Here is a 16,193-nt window from a genome sequence, read left to right on the forward strand (position 1 = left end):
AATAACCGGATTAATTAAGGACACTGAAAGTAAACAGCAAGAGTGTAATTTGCCTCTGATTGCCATGTAATTGCAGGAGTATGGTCCTATTTGCATATGCAGAAAGTGTTGTTGACAGAGGCCCTAGGACCAAGAATAACAATTTATGGAGAGCATCCATGTCCTTGCGGTGTCCAGACCCCTTTACCTATGCCCTTCACTGCTTTCTGTGCTGGTTCTCAGTCTCCCTTCCAATTAGCCAACTCTCCTGCTGTTGGTGGAGTTTTCCAAGCTATTTGCTTAGGCAAACATTGATGCTCCAAGCAGATCTGCTTGGGAACACTCTCCCAACACTCTCTCTGTGAAAACAGAGAAAACATTGTGGGGCTCTTCTGCTGATGGTTAGGGCAGCCAGGTCAGTCTCCTTTTGACCTTGCTTGACTGGGGCTCTGTATTATGGCCATTCTTGGAAGAATTTGCCCTTGCAAACCCCATAGAGCGTCCAGTGCCCCCATGAGGAGATAGAGAAGAAGAAATGAAATGGGGGCACACAGTGAGGAAAGCAGATGCTGTGTGGACTGGAAGCAGAGCCAGGGACTGAACAGCAGAGCCTGAGTCCCCCACCATCTCTGCCTCTCACGTCCTCCACCCCTCATCAGCTGGTCTTCTTTTTTTCTGGCGCTTCTCTCTTGCTTTCCCTGTGAATGCAGACATCTGGATGGTGACTAATCTTCCAATTCTCTGCCTCCCATTAGCCTCGGGTGAGTTTTCTTCTTGTGTTTGACCTTGTCAACGCTAGATCTGGGCTGCTTGAGGAATGGGAGTACGTGGTGCTTTGCAGAGATGCCTGCACTCTTCCACCACGCATGTAGGCATGTGCCCAAAGGGAGAAACTCAGAGGACAAAGCCCAGCTCGGAGAACCCCCAGGGTGACACAACTTGGTGGAGACCTACGCGGGGATGTGACCCACAGCTGGCATGATTTCTGGTGTACCCGTTTCTTTTTGCTCAAGGCGGATGCAGCATCTCTGCGCCCCAGGTATTTCAGAACGCTCTTTGTGTGTTGATGGGTTTGGACCACATCCGTGTGCATTGTTTGCTTGAGAAAGGCACCTGCTGCTCACTTGTGTGCCTCAACACGCAGTAAGGATAAGAGGCAGCAAATCCGAGCCTTCGGAGCCATTGTTTTAGAAGAGGGCTTGCTGGCAAAATGGATGGGGGCGAGTTTGCCAGTAGAACACTGCTGACAAATAACTGTAAATGCAAATGGGGACCTGGGACCCCCCTGCCTGCCTGCAGGCATCTTTCCCATCAGCTGTTTGTTTCCTTGCAGCATCTGAAGGTTTCGGGCCAGTTTCCCACAGCTCTAAGTGCTGTACCTGTCCCCAACAGCTGCCAAGCTCCATTCATCACAGACAGCGTTTTGTTTTCCTCCTCTGGAAACTCGAAACATTTAGAAAGAAATCAGGTTTTCCCTTGAAATTCAGTGGGGAGAGAGGTGGAAGGAAGGCAGCCTTCTGTTTGTTTTGCACAGCCTTTCTGTAAGCTGCTATAAACAACCTGTCATCATATCTCCAGCGAAGCAGTTGAACAGGCTCCCCAGGTGTCTGTGCTTGGTTCCTTGCCATGCGAGGTCTCGTTAAAGGTGGTGTTTGTTCGTGGTTAGGCATGGACTCCCTTCGAGCTTGAAGAGCAAGACGGGGAAATAGCAACAATTTTGATTAGGGCATTATTGTGAACTTCGACAGTCTCTGTTTCCTGCGGTGCACGAGGAGCTGCTCCTCCTCGAGCAGCTGGAGGCTGCACCTCATGAACACTCCGCAGTGAAAGCTTCAAAGCAAGAAGCAAGGGAGGCACTGAGCCCCTCCTGAATCCTAAGGGATTGTGGGTGTTGGCACCTGCTGTGCCTTTGAGACCTGTTCCATTGTCAGCCTGCTTTCTTCAGGAAGGGAGGCCAAGGTGAGGGCTCTGCCATGGCCCACATTGAGCTGTGTTTGAACGCCTTCAGTCCTTCCCTGAAGCAACGTGATGTTCCTTCTGGAGTGGAAGTATCATTGCCTCTGTTTAGAGTAAGTCAGCGTTTCTCAGCCTTTGCTCCCTCTGCTTGTTGGCTCCTGAAGGTGAAGTATTTGGTCGATCTCTCGAAACTTGTGAACATGAATCCATCCTTGAGGTTTAATGTTCTTAAAGATAGCTTCCTCCTCTCCCCTTCCTTTCCTGGTGTATTACAGTAGGTGTGAGGCATCTGTGGGAATTCACCCTGGTGAACCCGAAAGATTGGGCATACAGGCTTATACAATATCTTGACTTGAGCGATCTTTGGCTTTGAGGATACTGAGCTCTTAATTCAATATCTGCATGCCCTTGGCGTATGCAATTAATCTTTCCCTGATCTTGCTCTTGAGTTCCCTCTCTTTCCAAGTGGGCTCTGTATTCTGGTGCCATCTGCCTTTCAAGGCCAATGAGGAAGCTGCCTCTGGTCTGATTCTCAGTGCTGCTTCATTTCTATTATATTTCAGATGCCTTGTGTGTTTTTTTTTTTTTTTGAGTGGGGGAGGGGGGAAGGAACCGTGTTTTGTGATCTTTTTTTTTTTTTTCTCTTCTCTGTAATTAGATGTAGCAGTGATCAGAATGTGTTGCATTGCATCGCAAGCTTCTCCAGGCAGATGTTTCATGACCGGAGGAGAGATGACTTCATCATCCTCTGCATTTGGGGAAAATTAAAAGAGGAAAAAAAAAAAAAAAAGAAAAAAAAGAAAAAGGAGAGCAATGGATTTCCTGTTGTGTGAATACAGCTCTCTAGGCTTCAGAGGAGGGATGCACACGGAAAGAATCAGGACTGGGAAAGTGAGGGAGTGCAGCCTGTTTTATGGAAGGGCTTGCAGCACAGTGCGGGCTGGCACCTCTGCATTTTGACATTCTGGGGTGCACAGAGCCCCTCAGCTGCTGCCTCACCCCTGCAGCACTTTAATATGGGCTTCCAGAGCAGCAGGGGACAGTGCAACCATCCGTTCTATCTACTTCTTGCATTCGGATCTCTTTGTATAGTGCATTGTACTGATGGAAAGAATGGGTAAATTCCCCAAATCTGACCAGCAGAGGAAGGAAGACAGTGTGGAAGGGTTGTAAATGGCATTTCCCTGTGTTGGGGATTGCTGACATGAAATACCACCAGCCCTGAAGCAGAGCTGTGGGTTTGGCTGGTGAGTGTGCAGGGATAATACGTCCACCTCTTGTACTGGGGACACCGAGCACAATTCAATAAGTGAGCCATCAAAAGTAAAAATGACAGCAATTCTGCAGTCAATATAATGCGGCTGCAGGTTAAATAAATAATGTTTGAATGATAATAATTCCAAATGACACTATTTCATCCACCACAAACATGTGGTTAAGCTCTCATTAGTGGAGACTACAAGCTCTGCAGGAAGCACGGAGCCTTTGAAAGCAGGTCTCTTTGGATTACGCTGCTATAGAAATTCCTGGACTGCTCTTGCAAGTGCTTAATAATGCCTGGGACAATTGGAAAGGCTGGAACCCTGAAATAGAGCCTTTTTTTAAAATTTTTTTGAGTTCTGTCTTTTTTAGGCTCTCGGTTCTGAAACTCATTCATATTTAATGGTCTATATTATAGTCCTTGGTCTTGGTAGAAAAATCCACATAGCATTTATTTTCAAGGGTTTTTATATCTATACATAGAAATATGTGTATAAAGATCACTTCAGCCACAGATGTTGTAGCTTATATGATCTTCAGGCTTTCCCAAAATGCTGCTTTTCCCATCCCACCACCTTTCTCCATTGCCACCTCTTAGCCCTTCTGAAGCTGTCCTGGAGCAAGGCTGCCTGTATGCACCATGCAGGATGCTCAAAACCTTTGTTCCCTGATTTGGGAAACTGGTGTGCTCAGCACCTCATCAGACTGGACTGATTTCAGACTTGGATGCAATATTGATCCTTGCTTAACGTAGTAATGAGAATCTGCATCCCAAATCAGTGAAGGAAAACTCTTATTTTCCAGCTGCTAGGAGGAAATGAGCTTTGTCAAACAGCATGGGATGTGGGGTGGTATGGACGTGGGTGATGCTGGCATGGCTTCATCTTGGTGATCTCATCGGTGTGGATAGGAGTGTGTGCCCAGAGAGCTGTGGATGCCCCAGCCCTGGAGGTCCCCAAGGCCATGGTTGGGGCCCTGGACATCCTGAGCTGGTGGGAGGCTTCCAGCCCACAACAGGGGGTTGACACTTGATGATCTGTAAGGCCCCTTCCAGCCTAAGCCATTCTATGGTTTTATGATACCCTCATGCTGTATGGTACCCCTCGTCCTTCTCTCATACGTCCTTGTGTTTGGGGAGAGCCTCTGCCTTGCTCATCCCAAACCTGTGTGAGGTTGAACCCCATCATCCACAGTGCCATCCTTTCAACCCACCTGGGCCAGCTGAAGACAGCTCCTCAAGGCCTACCATCTTTCTCATTGAATGAGTTATCGAGAGGGGAAGCCTTATTTCCTCTCAATCTGTGGGTAGGTCCTCCCAAAACATGGGTGAGTGGAGCTGCTCCACCTGCACTGCGTGGCCTCCCCTCCCCTCTTGGCTCTCCCTGGTCCCAGTGCCTTGCCGGACCGTCTGGCTGACGGCAAATTGTTTTTTGATGGCTGACTCGGTATAACTGAACTCAATTTGCCTTTCAAAAGCAGCTAATAGTCGCATTAAAAAATCCATTTTCACTTGTGATTGAATTTGACGGCGGCTCAATCAATAAGCGAATGGAGTGTTTCACACGCTGTACCAAGCGGGCGTTACCACGGTAACGGTGTAAAGTGAGCACGGCCTGACAAATCCCCCCTCGAGTGAGCAACACCGGCCCCGCCACCCCACGAGGGGCTGCCCTGGGTGAGCACCACGTCTGGCAGGGAGCCCTCCTGGTCCTGGTGGTGGTGACAGGGGCAAAATCATCATTCTTCTCCCTTTCTTCCTCATCGTGGGGAGGGAAGAGAGTTTTACCTCCACTTGGAGCTGACCAACCTGATGGTGAGTGGCCATGGTCTCATGGTGGGATGGTGGCCATTGGGTGGTGGTGGTGGTGAGGTTATCATAGAACCATGGAGTGGTTTGAGTTGGAGGGGACCTCTAAAAGCCATCAGGTCCCACTCCGTGCAGTGCACAGGGACAGCCACAGCTCCATCAGGTGCTCAAAGCTCCGTCCAGCCTGACTCCGTGTGTCTCCAGGGATGGGGCACCACCACATCTCTAATGGTGGCTTTGCACAGTCCTTGGGGCTGGAATGCGCCCATTTCTGCACCTTTTTTTTCCCTTATCTCCCTGTTCAACATCGCTTGGGAGTGGAGGACAGGAGGAGAGCAGCCCTGGGGCTGTGGGTGGGGACGGAGCTGGCTCTGAGCTTTCCTGAGAACATAGGTTTTCCATAAAGAGGAAATACTGATACAAGTATGTTGCACAGAAATATTAAAATAAGGCTCGTTAGCATTTGATGAAAAATGAACGTGGCACTTTGATTCATGACAATCAGAGTGTTTCCTTTCAGCTATTGTTTGCTTTACTCCTGTTGTAGTGTAAGATGAAAATGAAATGGCTCAGTCAGGAGTTTCTCAACAGTTTTCTTCTTTTTTTTCCCCCTCTTTTTCTTTCCTTTTCAAAACACTTTTCTGGGGGACTTTAATTAGATCCTCCCCCCTGCTTGCTCCACAGCAGCTCTGCTCCTTGCTGTGGGTGCAGGGAAGCCTACCTGATGCTGCAGCCATTCCATCAGCGTGGGGCAGGTCCCCTGCTGGCGTGATGCCTCCTGCAGACCATGCCCATCTCCACTGCTTTCCTTCAGCCCTTCTGGATTGCAAAATGAATAAGCTGCCGTACAACACATCCGTGTTTTCTCTGCAGGGAGCTTGCCTGAGGCTCCAGGATGCCTTTATTTGCCTTATATTGCATCTCTAAAAGTGCAGGCAAACAATGCAGTGCTGTCTTTGAGCTCATTTCCATAGTTTGATCTGCACTAGAGGTAGAGGGGGTGGGGGGAAGAAGTCTGTGCTTAGTATGAGATAAAAGAAGTGGAAAGCCAGTCACCCTGGGCTTAACTGGAGCAACTGGTGCTCACTGGGGGTTTAACAGAGTTGAAATGTGATGCCCACCTGAGCTAAATCTATATCCTTTGTTTTCCTAGCTCTCCTTCACTGCTACACAAGACCCAGTTGGTTTCCTAGAGCTGCCCTGAACCAGGGAGGGCTCTTGGCCCACTACAGCATTGCATTTCTCTCCTTTGGGTTGTGCACCATGTCCCACAGGGACTTGGCAGAGCTGGAGGTGAGGGCATGGTGCTGGTGTTGTCAGCCACATCTCCCACCTCTCCTGGCACAGTGGAGGTTGTGGTGCTCTTGCTGAAGAAGGCAAGAGGCTCTCCACATTCCCAGCCCTTCTGCTGATGGCTCCTCTGCTCCTCGCAGGTGAAAGAAGACATTGCCATTTGTTTCACAAGCTGCTTCCACCCTGTCTGTAAGTTTGCTGCTGCTGGTGGTTAGAGATGATTCCTGCTTCCCACGTACGCAAGGAGAAACAAAACCTGTAACAGCATTGCCTGAGCAATCTGCAGAGCTCTGGAGAAAGCATGGAAGGTCAGGCCTTTGTTTCCTGACAGGTATGGGGCTACTCTAAGCTATAATTTAATTGTCACTGGGAGCTGGCATCTCTTTGTTTCACATACTGGAAGAAATTGGCAACGGAGCTGGTTTCAGTGTGTGGAGGGGAGCTGCAGCCTCTTCCACCTGAGTGAGCACAGTGCTGCTGCACGGAGGAGATGCTGTGGATGCGGCAGGATGGGCTTTGCTCCCGGAGGGCATCGCAGTGACCCAGTCCTGCTTACATGCCCTCTGCTGAGTGGCCCGAGTCAGAACGCTGTGCCCCATCTTTGTTCCCTGCTCCCCACTTCGGGCACCTCATGCTTGCACCTTCCCAAAGCAGAGAGATGGCACTTTGAGGGAACTGGCAGCAGTTAAGAGGTAAAACAGGACTCCCTGTCTGCACTGCCCTGGGTGGGTAGGGATGTTGGCTCCTTTCCTGGGGAGGGTTTGCATGGCACCCCGGATCATGCTGCCTGACCTTCCTGCTGGTAATCGGAAATCTCTCAAAGGCTTTGTGTTCTCCCTGGGAAAAGTCAAACTGGATGGACTGGGAGCAGCACCGGTGAGATGGGTGTAGGGCTCCTGCATTGCTGTCACCCACACAGACGTCCTGGGGACACAAAGCAGCCACTCAACCCAGGGCAGTCCGTGCTTGTATCTATATGGGATTTTTCTTTCCAAGCCATGCAGGTCCCTGCTAGAGAGCTTGGAGTGAAATGGTTTCTCGGTGCTCCCTTCTCCAAGCTACAACCTGTCGAGGTGTAATAGCGTGGAGGGAGGCTGTAAGCTATTTGGTCAGCTCCGCGTGCTGCAGCAGCACGTGTGCTGTCCTCAGCCTTGGGAAGCAGTGTCTCATGTGAAAGCCGCTTGGGAATGAATTGGCTGCTGCTGCTGGAGCTCCTGTAGGGAGATGCTGTTGCATCTTTGGGCTTAGGAGGAGGGGGGGTATCTGCGTCACCACTGCAGCAGGATCCCCTCTGCGTGGCCACAGACCCTCCGTGCTTGGCAACGTGCTTAATGCTGGGGATCACCTTTAACCCAGAGATGGAAAAAATGGGAGAAAAATTCCCCTACAGGAAACAAAATGCTGAGATTAAATGCCTTCCTTGAGTTGTGCAGAAGATGCAGCAACGCTTGGGCAGCATGCTTGAGGCGGTGATGGGAGCTCTGCGTTGAGGTTTATAATTTGTGATGAGATTAACAAGCGTTGGCTGGAAGAGCTCAGAGGGAGAAAGCAGCATCACAGAGGGTGCGAGTGCAGAGCCCTGAACTAAATCTAGTCAGACTGGGCAGTGTCACGTTTTGGGCCAGGCCGGAGGCTATTAAAGCTGAGAACTCAGGCCAGGTCTGCCGAATCCATTTAGGGCAGCTTTGCTCCTGGGTGTTGGTGTTCCCAGCGCTGTGCACAGGATGGGTTTGTGTGACAGGGGATAAATCTTCCCCTGGTGCTGGCTCCATCAAAGTCAGCAGGGACAAGGGACTGATTTCTCAGTATGATTCAGACTCTCAGATTCTCCAGTAACTGTGGCAGTGGGTCCTGACAGCTCCTGCCTATGGTGTCAATAGCACAGCTGACTGATTTGTGTTCTTTTACATGAGTAGCCCGGCTCAAAGTGGGCTTTAAGACTCGTGAAATGATTTCCTGTCTTACAAGGCTGTGCAGTTGCTTCCAGGTCCTTCCCCTTTACAATTACGTGGAGAAAATTTAAGTCACGAGGCAGAAGTAAAGAAACAAACATGGATGGGGAGAAAGTTCAGGGCTGAGTTGGCATTATGATTAATTACAGATCAGCTGTGTGACAGGAAAGTTGTCCTCATTGCAGAGAGCTGTGTGCATGCAGGGAGACCTGGAGAAGGCCTGGCACAAGCTACCAGTGCAACAGGAAGGCATTGACCCTGGGAGGAATTTTCCTTCTGTCTTCCTCACTGCAACCCTTTGCTTTGGGCTTATTTGTGTGTAGAAAGGCTTCTTGTCCTTTAATAGAGCTTCTGAGAAAAATGAGAGGCTTGTGATTGCATCCTGTCCATCTCCCCTACCCTTTCTACCCCAGTAATTTTTTAACGCATTAGCCAATTTGAACTGCAGTTGAGAAGAGATTCAAGGCCTAGGAGATGAGCTATTCTGTAACTTAACTCAGACTTTCTGTTGATTTTTGTTCTTTTTTTTTTTTCAGTGCATGCTCCATTTGCTCTTTCTTTAGCCCTGGAAAAAAAAAAGCAATAGAAAAAAAGGAGTTGGTCATGGAGGTCGCTGGGACAGGGTCAGTTATCCTATTCTCGAGTTGCCCTGCAGTCAGTATGAACGGGTGCTCATTGTGCTGAAATCCACGGTAATAACTCAAAGCAATTGATAACAAGGGATCTAAGAAATAAGATAATCTAGAAATAAGTGTACATCTTTTTCCTCCCTTTCCCTTTCTCCTCGGAGAGCCCTTATCTCGAGAATCACCACCATCATATTTCCAACTAAAAACTGCTGACAACTCCCGCTCAAGCAGCCCTTGGCTTCTGCCCTCTTGTTTGTAGGACAAATGCCTCCTTTCCTGGAGCTGCAGCCTGTCCTTTCGCAAGCAGAGCCCTTGCAAAACCCAGGGAAAAGCATATTTTAGGAACTCCTCCAGTTCACCTTTGCAAGGAGGAAGGTGCTCAGGATGTCCTATTCCTCTTTGGAATGCAATCCTTCAGCAAGCAATGAGAAAAGGTCGTCCAGCCCCGCTGTACCTGCCAGCATCCCTGCCACTGAGGTAGCAGTGCCAGGAGAGCTCCTGCTCGCTGCTTGTTTCATTTGGGTTTTTTGCAGGTTTTGTCCTTAGGGGTTTTGTGAGAGCAGAAATGCTTCTTTGGGGCAGGGCTGGCTGATGTTCCTGGACTGACGGGTAGATCACGCTGTCCGTTCTCTCTGTTACCAAACTGCCAGCAAACTCAGAGACCTTTACTTCCTCTAATGAAGTCTTCCACTGATGGGAGACTTGCACACACATGCCTACCAGCTGCATTAAATGAGCACCGTAGTGTCTTAATGCACAGCCTATTGCGGGGCTATGGGAATGCTTGGTGCTGGAGCTGGCTTCACTTGTGCCTTCTGTTTTTTTCATTAGCACTAGGAAAGGAGCTGAGGGTGTCCTTCCATTTCAGAAGGACGGGATGGAGGCAACGTTTGCATGGAGGACTGGCTGAAGCACGGCTCAGCTCAGCCTCGCAGCTCTAACTGTGCTGCTAATGGCAAGTTAAAGCAATCAGCGCTAGGAACCTTTCCATTAAACCAAACATGAGACCTCATCACTGCTACGAAATGCATTGGAACATGTCTGGAGGAAACGTGCTTCCGAGTGGAGGTGTTGGCACGTCACTAACCCCGCTGCCTGCTGCTGGCTGGGAGCATTGCAGGCGGCTGTGCCATCGCTTCAAGACGTTGTTTTGCATTGCAGCCCCGGCTGTTGGAGCTGAATAGCTCTGAGCAACTCATGAAACGCCGTAACTGCACGTCTGTGTTGTGTATAAGCTCTCCCCAGGGGGAGAAGTGTGTATTTGAATGTCTTGTTTTGATAGGGCATTGCTGCCGGTTTTTAGCATGCACGGAGCCACAGTCTGTGGCTGGGATCTGCCTTTATATGAGGATCAAGATGGATGAACCACCCTCTCCTGTGAGCTTCAGAAAAGCAGGCTCGCTTGTTCTCTGCCCCTTGTGTGTGTGGCAGGGGGAGGAATCGCTGTTGTTTTTATTTACTATCCATGGTTAAGCACCAGTCAAAGATCTCACTCTCTTTTTGTGTATCTAGTCCTAATTACAGCATGGGTATGTCTGCTTGCTCGGAGAGGCCAAGCTCCAAAGCAATTTTAATTTGTGCCTTTGTTTTCATCCCCTGCAATGAGACAGATCTGAGCGGCTGTCGTGGGCGCTTTGCTCAAAGTGGAGAAGGAGCCCTCATGAGAAGGGCAGCTGGAGGGAGAGATTAATTAACCTGGCCTTCATTGGCTTTGTAAACAGGGGGAGAAAGCTCTCTCAAACTGCTTGTTGCTTATTTAGCTTGTAAAAAGCTGCCCGATCTCAACTCAGTCTTAATCGAATCCAACTTCCACAAGGCTCAATGCCAGTAATTTGCTTGTACATCTGAGAGGCCTCCTCTTCCTGGATGGCTGTACTAGCTGCGCACCAGGAGATGGAGAAATGCACTCTTCTTCTCTATGGCTACTGAACAGACAGCAAAAATCTGTTGGTTAAATCCAGTTATGCTCATAACCATAGGAAGCTACTTGCCTAAAACCAGAGAGGAATACAGGGCAGAGGTGGTCGTGGAGAATGTCTCTCCCCCTCTCCCAATGTGTATTTACGATGTGAACTAATTAAACGAAGGCTGGGTAGCTCAAACCCATTGATTTTTGTCAGTGGCAACCTTGATATGTTATCAAAAGTGACTAATCCCTTCCCTGTAAAGCAGACTTTGATAGATCAATAAAGAGAGAACGCGCTGTACGTCCTGGCAGCTCCATCGACCTTTGAGAGAGAGCTCTCAAGGGCACAGGCATTCCTGCTCCCCTGCTTCCAAAGCTCTGTCACCTCCTTCCCCACGCCTGCTGCATGCCAACTCCACCACTGCCTCTCATCATCCCCAGTTTGGGAGCCATCACTTCTCTGGAAGAACTTCTCCTGATACCAAACACTGCACAGCTGCTGCAATGCATGTAGAAGGCACCTGGGACAGAAGGGAAAGGCTTCAGGGTGAGAATTAAAGAAGAATTAAAGAAGAATTAAAAACTATCACAGCTGCCACAACCCCCTCAGAGCTGATAACATTTTTGGTTTTGAAGATTCCACGCAGTGCTGCTCCTGGCTAAGGAGCTCACTGCGTGCTGCCTTATGGAAAGCAGTGGTACTAAGCCATGAGCTGCATGAACAGCCGCTTTGTTTTGCTCTCTAATTGCTTTGCCTATACATAATTTGGTGCCCAACGCACCACTACAACACAGTGATTATTCTTAACAGTCATATAGAGCGCGTATAATTTGAGGGTGAGCGTGGGAGCTGTCGGAAGGAAATGTCTAGCCTGTGAATAGCTGGAGGTCATACTGCTGCGATGGTAACTCTTCCTGATGTCTGCAGTTGGGTACGTGAAATTGAGTTCTCTCTGCCAGGAGGTCTTGATTAGTGTGGAACAAGCAAGTAGGCAGGAAAAGGGAGAGCGTGCATAGCCCGTGTGTTGTGAGTGTCTGCTTCCATCAGTCTTTACTTTGGATGAGCATGGAGCTCCTAGGGAACTTTGGCTGTGGCTTTCTATGGGATGCTCTTGATTAGTTCCTGTAAGCAGAGATGAACATGGTGGGTGATGGTGGTGGCTCTGGCAGAGCACCTCTCTCTGCAGTACGAGAGCATGTCATGAGCATATTGCACCCGAAGCTGTCCCTTTGCTACAGAGGCAGAGAAGCAGTTGAGGCTCATCTGGAGTAAGTATGGCTTTGCCCTCATCTTGACATTACAGAGGACAACATGTCTCGTCATCTGTGTGACAATGGGCCTCGCTGTCCCTATTCCCCAATCTATATTTTTCTGCCTAATTTCTTTTCCTCTTTTCTTGGAGATCAATGAAGTGCTTCAGTCCAGGGGGTAAAGTCCTAGGAAGCATCAAAAAAAAAAACAACCAACATCTCCAAACTCTACAACAAATAGCTCACGAGTGGTTCTTCTTTCACACATCTTATCGTCCCGAATTAGACACAGAGTGGCAATCAAAGTCAATGCCACGCTTATTGTAAAACCCTTACGGCATGTCTCTGCAGCAGTTCCAAGGGGAGCGTTGAGTTGTTCCCTGGCAAAGTGGATTTTTTCCCCATCGCTTTGAAGCTGGCTGCCCAGCTTCCGAGCAGGGGAAGCGCTGGTTGTGCTCGTGTTGCCATCCCAGCATTTCCCCCCTGGTTTCTGCCTCCGAGACATATGGGAGTGACAAAACCTTGCCAGAAAGCCTGCAAAGATCAGAATTGAAACGCAGCCGTTTTGCCTTGATTTAGCCATCACAGAGCTGCGGGTGTGACTGAACCCTCGGAGCGTTTCCCATGATGTGTGCAGGGCGGTGAGGAGGAAGAAGCGTGGACGGAGGCTTGCACGTCCTCCCTGCTGCTGTCCCCTCTCTCACACGTGCACTCTGTGCAGGTGCCACTCTGCTCCCCTGTGCACGCTCCAGCACAGGGGGGTCAGACAGTGCTCCATCAGCATCAGGTGCACCCAGCCAAGGTGAGATAAGGAAGGATGTATACGGAGAGTGAGTAATTGGAGGCCAAGAGGCAAAAGTGTCTGACAGAGCAGGATTGATCTGAAGCTTTTCATTGGAACACTTGCCAGAAAAAAAATAAAAAAAAAAAATCAATGCTTATTCCCTGGACTCAGGAGTATGTTTACTGTATTCAGCAGCTAGCATTAAAAGTGAATTCCAGCAATTGCAATTACAGCTTTCTCCTTCTTTGCCATTCCCCTTCTCCCTCCCCCATTCCCACTCCCCCTCTCTTTCTGGCTGCCTTTTGTCATGTTTTGGAGCCTAAGGCAAAGCTAATGCAGTCAAACTGAAAGTGGTTTTATAAATTGTAAAGCCCACCTTCCCCCTTCCTCTCCTTTCCCTTGGGATCTTCTCTTTTCCTGAGCACTGTCAAACTCGATTCAGCTCAGAGATGTGGAGGTGCCTCGCTGAAGCGATGGGAGGCTCTGAGCTGGGCTGGAGCATGGCTCAGCAACTGGGCAGCGGGCCAGGACGTGTTCGTCCTAATGTGCTCTGATGGCAACGTTTGATTTCCTACTGCCTGATGGCAGGAGTCTTAAATGCAGCTTGGGGAGACGTGGGGAGGTGGTGGGAGAGGCGGTGCAGTGGGATAGTGGTGGAGATGGGAGAGGAAGGAGCCTGGGCCGAGCTTGGGGTGGGCATGCTGGAGTGGGTTTTGCACCTCTCCTGCACCAGCCCAAACGTGCCAAGCCTCCATGAATCCATCCCACCTGCTGGGAGCTGCACAGGGTCCAGCACACCCTGTAAGCCCTGCGAAGTGGTCCCAGTAGAGGGCACTGGTGCCTGCACTCTGCTCTTCATCATTAATCTCTAATTAACATGCAGTGCCAGATCAGGACAGTGTGAGGGCAGAGGCTGACCTGTACCTGCAAGTAAAGCATTGGGTTTTGAGGTCATTCTCAGGGTCCCCAGGATCTGCTTCATAGAATCATAGAATGGCTCAGGTTGGAGGGGACCTTAAAGACCATCCAGTTCCAACCCCGTGCCGTGGGCTGGGTGCCACCCACCAGATCAGGCTGCCCACCACCCGACCCAGCCTTGGGCCTCTCCAGGGATGGGGCACCCTCAGCTTCTCTGGACAGCCACAACCAGCAGGACTTCGGGACTCATCGTGAGCAAAGAAGAGTGATTTTCCCCCATGTGCAGCACAGACCGCAGCTGTAGAAGAGGGAGACACAGCCTCTCCTGCACTGTGCTCTAAAGAAGTGGCTGCAAACATGGCTTTGATGTGAGGATCTCGTGCTGGTGGGGCTGTGGTGTGTGAAGTGGAAAGAGCTCAGCTTGACTCGCAGACCCCAGCCGGAGCTGCAGGCACAAAGCGCACTTACTGCCGCTTGTAACGCGAGTGGTTTTGATTTGGAGCTTGCTGGTGGGGAAAATAAAATGTGCAAAATCAAGAATTCATTGTTCCTGCTTTGCTTTTCTGACAGGAATGTTTTCCTTTGCATGTGAACCTGTGTGGAATAAAACAAGGGACTATTGAATGCGTTTCACTCATGCTTTCTCTGTGTATTGATCTAGTCTGTTCTGCAGGGGAAGTGCCTCCAAAAGTGCCTAAACCTGCTGCTGTCAGGTGAAACAGAAATGCTCTCTCTCTTTTTTTTTGGATGCTTCTGCTCATTTAATCCAAAGCATCAAGCTGCTCCCAGATACAGCAGTTTCCAGGATGTGCAGCCAAAACTCTGCTCAGCCCTTCATGCCCAGAGAGGTGGTCTGCAGCTCTAACCCTGCTGCTGCATGAGATGCTTCTCTCTCCCCTCTGGGCAGTGGGGACTCATCCATCTCTCGGGGGGTGGTGGTGCATGGCAGCAGTGTTGGAGTCAGGATTTGCTCTGCTCATCGCTTTGGACCTGGCAGAGCCTCTGAACTGGATTTGCATCTTGCCTGTGACTCCCATTATGAACTCTGGGCAGTGCTCAGTGCTTTGCCAGTGCATTCTGTCTCTCGCATTGAGTGCCTGGGTTGGTAAGTGCCTGCGAGAGGCCTGCTGAGCAGTGGCAGTGTTTATTCAGCTCGCTTTGATAAACACACTTCAGAAGCTTCCCTGGTGTGCTCTGGCTGCTCAGCAAAGGGCTCAGCCTTTCGGGTCCAGACCAGTGACAAAGCTGTGGCTCTGATCCCTTCTTGCTGCAGGCTGCTGTACTCAGCTGTATTGTTTTGGCTCTGTCTTCCCCCAGCTCCATCCACTGCATGTACTGGGGAGAGGGTTTGTTACTAGAGGCTGCTTTGGGCTCAGGAGCACAGAAGTGTGGGGAGGCCAAAGTGTGCAGTGGTTTGATGCCTGTAGGCATTGTCGCCCTCTGCTCCTCTCCTCGCCTGTATGCAGTGGGTATGAGAGCAGCATCCTGCCTTCATGGGGGCTTGCTGTCAGTCTTGAGTACTTTGCAAAATCTGGCCTCCAAAGCCCAAACCCAGAGCCTGAGGGAATCATCAGATGGCTTAGGTTGGAAGGGACCTTAAAGATCATGGAGTTCCAACCCCCTGCCCTGGGCTGGTTGCCAGCCACTAGATCAGGCTGCCCTGGGTCCCATTCACCCTGGCCTTGAGCACCTGCAGGGATGGGGCATCCACAACTTCTCATGATTTTCCTTTTAATTTTGAGGGACAATGGATTGTGCTCTAGGAGATGGATGCTCTGATAGCCTGCCATGGCTGAATTTTGCACTTGGTTTTCCTTGGGTAGCTCTGGAGAAGGAAAATTAATGCTGAGGTCTCAAACTAAGCCATAGTGTGAATTTGCATGTCTAAAGCATTGGGAGGACTGCTCTAGGGTTGCTGGCTACAGACCCTTTTGCTCAGTCTAAACTGCTGGGGCTGTGCGCAGAAACAAACACGATGTTGATCTTACAGACTAAAGTCAATAGAATGCAATTCCCTGGGTTGCTAGCGAAAGCAGCACGTGCTCCAGACCTTTCCACAGCAAGTCAGTGGAGATGTTGCTAAGTCAAAACCCGCTTTTTGCAGACAGAACAGTGCGCAAGTGTTTGTTTTCTTGAGTACCTAACTAAAGTTGCCACATACAGCAAATGAATATTGACTTAAGCACAGTTGCCAAGGCAAGAGCCATGTGAAGCTGAGGAATTCCTTTTCCAACTGTTTGCAGGAACAGGTGATGACTACGAGGAAAGGGGGGGACTTCTGAGGCTGCTGCGTGTGCTTTCCCTGCTCCCTGGTATTCGTGGCTGGGGGCAGAAGTGCCCTCCTGGCTTGTCTGGTTCTTAGGCTATGGCTTTCCACCTTCCCCTTCCCCCTCCCCTTCCCTTTCCTCTTCCCTTTTTTCTTTCTCTTCCCCCTTTCTCTTTCCCTTTTCCCTTTTCC

The sequence above is a fragment of the Numida meleagris genome, chromosome 25, assembly GCF_002078875.1.
Source record: "Numida meleagris isolate 19003 breed g44 Domestic line chromosome 25, NumMel1.0, whole genome shotgun sequence".
NCBI lineage: Eukaryota > Metazoa > Chordata > Aves > Galliformes > Numididae > Numida > Numida meleagris.